The following is a 10,822-nucleotide window of genomic DNA, read 5'->3' on the forward strand; positions in this document are numbered from 1 at the left end:
TAGCAGTTTCCATGGCAATGGGTAAATCCTTGAGAGGGACAAGTCTACATGATTTAGAAAATCTATCAATTATTACCAGAATGGTAGTATATCCATTGGAGTTTGGCAGGTCTGTGACAAAGTCGATGGACAGGTGAGACCATGGTCTTTGTGGTATGGGCAGTGGTTGAAGCAACCCTGTGGGCAGTTCTCTGGGGGTCTTGGATTGGGCACACACCTGACAAGACTTCACATAGTTAGTCACATCATGAATCAACGATGGCTACCAGATAGAATTACATACCAGGGTAACAGTTCTTTGGATACCAGGGTGTCCTGTGCTCAGGGAAGTGTGGACCCATTGGATAGTCCTCTGACATAGAGCTTGGGGTACGTAGTGCTTGGTAGGGGGGCAGTTAGGTGGTGACAGTTCATGCTGTTGTGCTCATTGTATCTCCTCCATGATGTCCCAGCTAATTGGAGCCATGATGACAGATGGTAGCAGGATGGACCCAGGGTGAGGTTGGAGGTGAGGTGGATCATGTCTGCGTGATAGTGCATCTGCCTTGCTGTTCTTGCTGCCAGGACGGTAAGTGACTGTAAAATTGAACCTGGTGAAAAACAATGCCTATCGTGCTTGACGTGGGTTCAATCTCTTGGCTGCCTCGATGTATTCAAGATTCTTGTGATCGGTGATAAATTGGAATGGGTGGACTGCCCCCTCTAACCAGTGATGCCATTCCTCGAGTGCTGCTTTCATGGAAAGTAATTCTTTATTCCTCACATCATTGTTACGTTCAGCTGAGTTCAACTTCCTGGAGAAAAAGGCACAAGGGTAAAGCTTGCCTGGTGTTCCGTGACGTTGTGACAGGACCGCTCCAATCCAGCAATCTGAAGTGTCTACCTCAACGACGAAGGGAAGATTGGGGTCAGGATGTTTCAGTATCGGAGCAGTCTTGAAGCTTGACTTGAGGGAGATGAAGGCTTGGTATGTGGCATCATTCCATGGCAACTTGCTTGGCTTTCCCTTGAGCAACGACGTGAGTGGTGCTGCAATGGTACTGCAATTCCTAATGAAATGGCGATAGAAGTTGGCAAAGTCCAGAAACCGCTGTAGTTCCTGATTTTAGAAGGTCGAGGCCATTCGGTGACTGCTGTTACCTTTGAGACATCCATTTCCACACCCTGATGGCTGATATTGTAACCCAGGAAAGTGGTATGAGAGGTATGGAACTCACACTTTTCTGCCTTGACAAATAGTTGGTGTTCCTGGAGACGTGATAAGACTGTCTTGACCTGCTGGATATGTTGTTCTGTGTTTTGTGAGTAGATGAGGATGTCGTCAATGTAGGCCACCACACAATGATTCAGTAAGTCTCTGAATATTTAGTTGATAAAGGACTGAAAAACTGAGGGGGCATTAGCAAGTCCATACAGCATGACCAAATATTCATAATGCCCCCTGGTGGTGATGAAAGCAGTCTTCCACTCATCCCCTTCTCGAATCCTGATGAGGTTATAAACACTCCTTAGATCAAGTTTGGTATAGCTCTTGTCTTCACGGAGTTGTTCAAGGGCTGAGGGGATAAGTGGTAATGGGTAACGACATTTTATGGTGACAAAGTTCAGGCCTCGATAGTCGAGGCAGGTACGTAGAGCTCCATTCCTCTTCTCTACAAAAAAGAAACCTGCAGCAGCTGGGGAGGTGGAGGGACGGATGTAACCGGAGGCAAGGGCTTCCTCAATGTAATTCTCCATGGCGAGGGTTTCAGGGCATGACAATGCATAGGCCTTGCTTCTTGGTGGAGCTGTATTGGACAGAAGTTCAATAGCACAGTCCCATGGACAATGAGGAGGAAGTTGTGTAGCTTTAATCTTACTAAACACTTCACTGAACTCTGCATACTCCTTGGGAATCGTGGTCTCCTTCTGTGATTCAGGACTCTCCATACTGGTGATAAGGCAAGGCCTGGAAAGAGCAACATGGAGACAATGTTTATGACAGAAACTTGACCAATGTGTGAGCTCACCTTGGTTTCAGGATATCGATGGGTCGTGGATGGCCAGCCAGTGATGACCTAGGATAAGAGCGTGCTTGGGTGAGTTGATGACATATTGTGAGATATTCTCTACATGAAAGAGTCCAATCTTGACGGTTATAGGAACAGTCTGTTGTGTTATGCCAGTACCAATAGGTGTGTTGTCAACAGTGGTGATGTTAATCTTAGGTAAGCATTCATTGGGAGTTATATTGAGTTCTTGAACAATCTCCTGACTAATGAGATTAACAGCAGCCCCAGAATCCAGTACAGAATGCTGTAACACATCTTATATGATCACCAATGGAGATCTCTACAGGCAACAGATAATTATGTGAGATGGGTGATATAATGTTCATGGTACTCACGTGCTGCCTTGACTCAGGGGAACTTGATTTCTTGTGTGGACACGCAGCATTTAAATGACTTGATGAACCACAGTAAAGGCAAAGATTTTCGTTGCATCGACATTGGCGTTCCATGGAAACACGATTGTATGCAACTTGCATGGGTTCAGGTGATACAGTGGATGCAAAACTGAGGCCGTGAAGCATTCTGAAGCAGGTTATCAATCTTGATGACCATAGTTATGTATTCAGAAAGATCCGTACCGTCACCCTTGCAGGTCAGTTCCATCCTGAGTTTCAGGTTAAGCCCTTCGCAGAGCGACATCATTCCACCCATTCTGAGCCGCTAGTGTCCTGAACAGAACTACATAATCCGCTGCTGATAGATGACCCTGGCGTAGATGAAGTAGCTGAACAGAGTTATTTTGGCCGCCCGCTGGATACTCGAAGATATTGTGGATTTGTTGAGCGAAGTAATCAAATGAAACCTGGATTTGAGTATCTTTATCCCAAACAGCGGTGGCCCAATCGAGAGCTTTGCCGGTAAGCAGTGACATAAAAAAAGAACATTTCCTGGCATCTTGATCAAATGATTCAGGCTGATTTGAGAAAAATACATTGCATTGTTGTAAAAAACCCTGGCATTTTTCAGCAGAACCATCAAACTTATCAGGTAGAGCAAAGCTTACCGGTTTAGCATGGGGAGATGGTAGTGAGTGAATGTATTGTGTCAAACATTCATTGGCAGCTCGTAGGTTGTTCAGCTGGTCTTGGTAACCCCTTAATACCTTGCACTGGTGCACGAATGTGGCCTGGAGCTGTGAAATTTCCGCTGGATCCATGTTAGGGGAAGTATTCTGTAACGAACTGGCCATGGAGACGGTGTTAGGATCCATGTGCAGGAAGTTTATTAAAGTACACAAGCAAACAATCAAAATTGGCAGGCAAATAGAGGTAGTTGTTAAGCAGGTGGTATAATCCAATAAACCAAAAAGACAGTCCAACAAGGCAAACAAAACAAAGGGGTATCCAAAGGCAGTAAATCCAGGAAAACAGGCAATGGTCATAACAAGAGAACAATCAGCAATGGCAATGGAAAAACGCTTGGTAAGACAGGGCAAACTGGCAATACTTTGCAGAGTCAAAATGGAACAGCATGGTATTTATATAGTTCAAACAGGAAATCACCAAAGAAGAAGCAGTACAGAGTTAGTATTCGGGAGAGGGCTCCCTCTAGTGGTTGGTAGGAGGGATAACAACCTCGGATGTTACATCAGTGCCTTAAGTCTCAGAACAAATTGTGGTATTTATAATGTTTAATTTCACCCGATTGCAATTTGAATAGGCTCAGTCAATTACTGCATGTCGATAATCTTTGACAAGTGCTAAATCATTAGATTTCTCCTTTTTTTTTTAGACAATTAAGTGTTGTATGACATTCTCTCATTAACCAGTATTTTTTGTGGTAAATGTGTTATTTTAACACAGATAGTGGAGTCCTTTGATTTATTGTCCATGCTGTAATTGAAGATCATGCTATTAAATGATAATACACACAAATGACATCAGCCATTCAGCTAAATTATTACATTTTAAAACATTAAAACTGTTTTAAGTGATTTGAAGTGCGTAACTCTTGTTTTATATATGTTTTCCTTTATTTTGTGATGTTAGTAACATAACATGTTGTAACAGCTCACAAACAGAAGGGAAGGAGAACACAGGGAAGCAGGTTTTTCCAGGCTCAGGTAGGACATTTAATCGGCCACTTCAATGCTTTACAACTTCACAAACTCGTCAGCTTCACAGGCATGTCGACTTAAACTCATTAGCTTCACAGGCACTAGTAACTTAAACACATCAGCTTCACAAACATAACCTAGATTAACAAAGGTTAAACCTAGCAGCTTCAGGAGCACCGTGGCCTTCCTTGTGCCAGACTCTCTCACTCTCTGCTGGTGGTGTGGCTGCTTATATGCCGCTCTCCCCATGATCACTGGAATTAGAGACAGGTGTTACACATAATCTAGCTCAGGTGAAAGCGCCCTTACCGCTTGCTCTCTCTCCGGACGGACGTTCAATCACACCCCCGCTGCCACATATCCTCACCGCCCGACTCAGGCCGGGGAGACATCCGGCCTGTCTACCACTACCCCCCCATTTCTGGAAAGGAAGTCGGCGACAGCCATCTGCACTCCTGGTCTGTGGACCACCTTGAACTTAAATGGATGAAGAGCCAGATACCAATGGGTGATCCGCGCGTTGGTATCCTTCATGCGGTGGAGCCATTGTAGTGGGGCGTGATCCAAGCAGAGGGTGAAGGCCCGCCCCAACAGGTAGTACCGGAGAGTGAGGACCGCCCACTTGATGGTGAGACACTCCTTCTCTACGGTGCTGTACTTAGTCTCCCTCAGCGAGAGCTTGCGGCTAATGTACAGCACCGGGCGCTCCTCCCCCTCCACCACCTGCGAGAGTACAGCCCCCAGCCCTCTGTCTGAAGCATCCGTCTGCAGGAAAAAGGGGAGAGAGAAATCGGGTGAATGTAAAAGCGCCCCCCCCCGCAAAGTGAGGCTTTAACCTGCATGAATGCCTGTTGACACTGCTCCGTCCACTGGACCGGATCTGGAGCTCCCTTTTTAGTGAGATCAGTCAGCGGGCTTGTGACATCCGAATAATTAGGCACGAATCTCCTATAATAGCCAGCCAGCCCCAGGAACTGTCTCACCCCCTTTTTGGTCTTGGGCCTTGGGCAGGTCGCAATCGCTGCAGTCTTGTCAATTTGGGGATGCACTTGCCCGTGGCCTAAGTGGAAACCCAGATACCGTACCTCCACCAAACTTCTTGGGGTTTGCTGTGAGTCCCGCTCGTCTCAGCGATCTCAGAACCACCCTCAGATGCTGCATGTGCTGTTGCCAATCATTGCTGTAAATGATGATGTCATCTAAGTAGGCAGCGGCGTAAGCCGAATGCGGTCTGAGGATTCAGTCCATGAGATGCTGAAACGTAGCTGGGGCTCCAAACAAACTGAATGGATGTGTCACAAATTGGTGTAATCCAAACGGCGTGGAGAAGGCTGTTTTTTCACGGGAAATTGGTGTCAAGGGGATCTGCCAATAACCCTTTGTCTAATCCAGTGTCAAATAAAATCGAGCAGTGCCTAACTGATCGAGCAACTCATCAACGCAAGGCATTGGGTATGTGACAAATTTAGACACTGCGTTGACTCACAGAACCGTACAGACCCATTGCTCTTAGGAACTAGAACAACCGGGCTGGACCAATCACTGTGGAATTCCTCTATTACCCCCATATCGAGCATTGCATCCAATTCTTCCTGGACAATTTTCTTTTTGTTCTCGGGCAATCGGTAGGAACGGCTACGTCTCGATGTGGTGCTGTATGAGGTTCGTACAATCCGGTAGAGGGGAAAACACATCTGCAAACTCCTTTTGCAACTTAGCAACCTCTGCGAGTTGATACGGTGAGAGGTGGTCTCCGCAAGTGACCGGGGTGAAATGATTGTGTTTTGTATTCACCTCTGGCCCAAACTCTGCCCTCTCAGGGACTACCAAAGCCAACATCACAGGGACCTCCTCCCTCTATAATTTCAGGAGGTTGAGGTGATATATTTGACATGCACCCCCTCTATCGGTTCGCCTTACCTCATAATCGAGATACCCCTCTCGTCGGGTGACCTCAAAGGGTCCTTGCCACTTGGCAAGTAATTTGGAGCTCGATGTGGGAAGTAATACGAGTACCTTATCTCCCGATGCAAATTCCCGCAGCCGAGTTCCTGTCGTACAGTCAGCTCTGTCGTTCTTGAGCTTGGAGCAAATTCTCCTGTGTTAGTTGCCCCAAAGTGTGGAGTTTTGCTCTAAGATCAAGAACGTATTGAATTTCATTCTTACAGTTTGAAGGTTCCTCCTCCCAAGCTTCGCGCATAACATCAAGCATGCTGCGTGGGCGCCGCCCATATAGCAGCTCGAATGGGGAAAATCCCGTGGAGACTCGTGGGACCTCTCATACAGCGAATAACAGGGGATCGAGCCATTTGTCCCAATTTCTAGCATCCTCGTGCACGAACTTACGAATCATATTTTTAAGGGTTTTATTAAATCGCTCCACCAGGCCATCTGTTTGCAGATGGTAAACGCTGGTGTGGATTGATTTAATGGCCAATAATTTGTAAAGCTCACGTAGTGTTCGTGACATAAAGGTTGTACCTTGATCGGTCAGGATTTCTTTTGGAATCCCCACCCGGGAGATTATTTTGAAAAGTGCCTCTGCAACACTGCGTGCTGAGATGTTGCGCAGAGGCACTGTTTCCAGATATCGTGTTGCATAGTCCACTAGGACCAATACAAAGCGATGTCCGCGTGCTGACCGCTCTAATGGCCCGATGAGGTCCATTCCAATCCTCTCGAATATGTGTGCTAGATATTAATCACAGACCGTGTAGTTGCTAATTTATCCACTGAATGTCCACTCTGTTATTGTCCACCATGACCCTGATTTAACCGGATGCACTCACAAAAATTGAGAGTTCATTAAAAATGTTCTGCAAATTCGCCACTGATAATTTTCACATGCAAATGAGCTTTTTGGCAAATTGTCCATTGCTGCAAATGTTTTTTTTTTTTTTTGTTTTGTTTTTTTTTAGGCTGTTCACATGTCATTTTAAATGTTGCCCATATCAGATACTGGTCTGAGCAGCCAACACTCCTAAACTGACCCGCATGTGTTCAACAAACCCTGGCATGCTCATCATTCTAATTAGCCATTTTTTATTTGATTCATCTAGTATATCAGCAAGTAGACTTGGTGGCTAATGTAGTGTTTGTGTGGTGGAACTGAATTACTTTGAATCTCAAGAAACCTTTCTCAAAGTAACTTCACTTCCCTATCTGTCACTCACTCGACATTGTGTCAATGTAGTGACACTAGGGGTGACACTTGGGAGCCTGAAACACCTCTGGTCTTTGATAAAAGGCCAATGAAAATTGGAATTGGCGAGTGGAATTTGCATACCACAACCCCGGACATATGGGTATAAAAGGAGCTGGTATGCAACCACTCATTCAGATTTTCTCTTCGGAGCCGAACGGTCGATGTTCACTCAGCTGACTGTTCATTCACCTCTGCTGGATCTGACGGCGCATTTCAGTGGCTTCTCCCTCCTCTGCACTGGTGCACTGCAGAGAACGCCCCTGGGCACTTCGGCAGAAATAAAAGAGTATATTTCTCTAAAAGAGCAGCACACACGGAGCGTCTTTTTAAAGACACGTCTTTTTAAAGATGCCTCTCCGTTTGTGTGTTATTCCTGTTTGCAGTCGTTTTCTCTTGCCTTCTGATGGTCACGATCGCTGTCTTTCGTGTCTGGGCGCGACCCACACGGAGACAGCATTTGTGGATCGATCATGTACTCATTGCGAGAACATGACCATGGCAACGTTGCGGTCATGGCTTGCCTTCGTAAGAAAGCAAGCCACCCCAGCGGCTCCCCGCCTCGGCCCTTCTACCTACGGGTATGAGGCCAGCGCGGCGATTTGGGGACCCCAATGGGACCACCTCCACTGGGAATCCCCCCACGGACCTCCTATTCCCCAGCACGCTCCTCTGCCCCGATCGGGCTTCCGGATGAGTCCACCGGCTTGTCTCACGGCGAGTTCAACCTCTTGTTCGGAGCCCACAAAGGTGATGATTGGTTCCTGGGCTTGCGGCGCCGCTCACAGCCACGCCCCGCCCCAGTTCCTTTCTTCCCGGAAGTGCACGAGGAGCTGACAAGTTCGTGGGAGGCACCTTTTACTGCCCGGTCCCGATCTTTCAGCTCCCCTGCCCTCACTACCCTCGATGGTAGGGTGGCCAGGGGCTATTCGTCGATTCCCCCAGTGGATAAGGTGCTCGCAGTGCACCTATGCCTGCAGAGCGCCGCCAACTGGTGTGGTAGCCCAAAGCTCCCGTCCAAGGCCTGTAGGTTTATGTCGTCCCTGACGGTCAAAGCCTACAGTGCCGCTGGACAAGCCGCCTCCACCCTGCACGCCATGGCTCTCCTGCAAGTCCACCAAGCCAAGGTGCTAAAGGAACTGCACAAGGGTAGTTCCACCCCGGGATTGATGCAGGAGCTGCGCTCGGCAACCGACCTTGCTCTCCGGGCGACGAAGGTCACGGCGTGATCTCTTGGGCGGGCAATGTCCACCTTGGTGGTCCAGGAGCGCCACCTTTGACTCAACCTGGTCGAGATGGGAGAGGTGACAAGGCACAGTTCCTTGCTGCCCCCATTTCCCAGCTTGGCCTATTCAGCGACACCGTCAAGGACTTTGCCCAGCAGTTCTCAGCAGTGAAGCAGCAGACGGAGGCTATCCGGCACATCCTGCCCCGGTGCGGCTCAAGATCCCGCACCCCGCCTGCTCGTCACCAAGGGCGTCCCCCTGCGGTGACTGCACCGGCTCCACCACAGCCTGCCCCTGTGACCCGGCCCTGGCGTGGAGCCCACCGCAGGAAGCAGACGCCACCTGTCTCATGGCCGGCCGCCAAGAACCTGCGAAAGGCTTCGAAGCACCCCTGAGACAGGCGACCCAGGGACGACGAAACCCACTACTTTGGAGCTGGTAAGCAGACCACTCCACCCCCTGGTGGAGGGCCCAGAGGAAAATCTTTTGTTGCCTTTTCATTTAATTTTGCCGCATACCCAAGTGGCTGCAAAAAAGTGGCTGTACCCAAGAGTTCAGCAAAAGAGTGGTTTCCTTGTTCCCTGGGTCACATACCCGGTGTGCACGGCCGTCATCACGACCACCGTCCACCATTCCATTTTGGGGGGGTTTGGCGCTCCAGCAGCGGTCTCCCCGCCCCTGCGCGCCCAGCAGTGGCACAAATCTGCCCCCGATGTGACAGTCTCCATGGGTCACGAGGACAGGCCTCTTCCTCCCCCATCCCAGGCTGTTCTGGGGGTGGTCACAAGGAGCCAGGTAAGTGTTTCGATGTCCCTGAACTCAGCATGGCCACGACATGGCATGGCACCTCAGGCTCTGCCCCGCCGCGAGCCTACTTGCACAGACTCTGTGCAAGGTCAGGGAGAATGAGGAGCAGGTCATCCTGGTAGCACCTTACTGGCCCACTCAGACATGGTTCTCGGACCTCACGCTCCTCGCGACAGACCCCCCCCCCGGCGAATTCCCCTGAGGAAAGACCTCCTTTCTCAGGGACGGGGCACCATCTGGCACCCGCAACCAGACCTCTGGAATCTCCATGTCTGGCCCCTGGACGGGATGCAGAAGCCTTAAGCGGCCTACCACCCGCGGTGGTAGACGCGATCACTCAAGCTAGGGCCCCCTCTACGAGGTACCTGCATGCCTTAAAGTGGTGTCTGTTCACTAAGTGGTGTTCTTCCCGACGCGAAGACCCCCAGAGATGTGCAGTCAGATCGGTGCTTTTCTTCCTGCAGGAGAGGTTGGAAGAGCAGAGCTTAAGGCACTCTCTTTGAAGACTGCCCTCCTAACTACGCTCACTTCCATCAAGAGGGTAGGAGACCTGCAAGCGTTCTCTGTCAGCGAAACGTGCCTGGAGTTCGGTCCGGGCTACTCTCACGTGATCCTGGACCCCGACCGGGCTATGTACCCAAGGTTCCCACGACCCCTTTTAGGGACCAGATGGTGAACCTGCAAGCGCAGCCCCAGGAGGAGGCAGACCCATTCCTGACATTGCTGTGTCCGGTGCGCACTTTACGCATCTATTTGGATCGCACGCAGAGCTTTAGAGTCTCTGAGCAGCTCTTTGTCTGCTTTGGTGGAGAGCGGAAAGGAAGCGCTGTCTCCAAGCAGAGGATCGCCCACTGGCTTATTGACACCCTAACAATGGCATATCACGCCCAGGACGTGCCGCCCCCGGCAGGGCTATGAGCCCATTCTACTAGGAGTGTAGCGGCCTTCTGGGCCTTGACCAGTGGTGCCTCTCTAACAGACATTTGCAGAGGAGTGGGTTGGGCAACATCCAACACCTTTGCGAGGTTCTACAATCTCCGGGTGGAACCGGTTTCGTCCCGCATAGTGGTAGGCACAAGCAGGTAAGTCCGGGACAGCCGGCCGGGTTTATCGTTTGCGCATAGCGCCTTTCACCTCCCCTGAGCTGAAGACATGCGCTGTTGACCCCCAGTAGTGTTCACAAACTGTGTTCCCTGGATGATTTCCTCCTTAGCCCTGTGGCAGACGAGTTCACGGAGAAACTATCTGCCAGCTCAGTACATGTGCTAACTAAGCCCTGTACTGGGGTAGGTGCTCCGCATGTGGTGGTTCCCCATAGGTAACCCCATGCGACGTATATCTTCCGCTAATTCGTTTCCCTGTTGGTAAACTGCATCTTCCCAGTCACCATGCTTGTAGAAACTTCTCCCCCATAGGGTAGGACCTACCATGGGACTTCTCCACATGACATACTTCCGACAAAGCTCGGCAAGTCCATGTG

Source organism: Myxocyprinus asiaticus, chromosome 33, assembly GCF_019703515.2.
Source record: "Myxocyprinus asiaticus isolate MX2 ecotype Aquarium Trade chromosome 33, UBuf_Myxa_2, whole genome shotgun sequence".
Taxonomy (NCBI): domain Eukaryota; kingdom Metazoa; phylum Chordata; class Actinopteri; order Cypriniformes; family Catostomidae; genus Myxocyprinus; species Myxocyprinus asiaticus.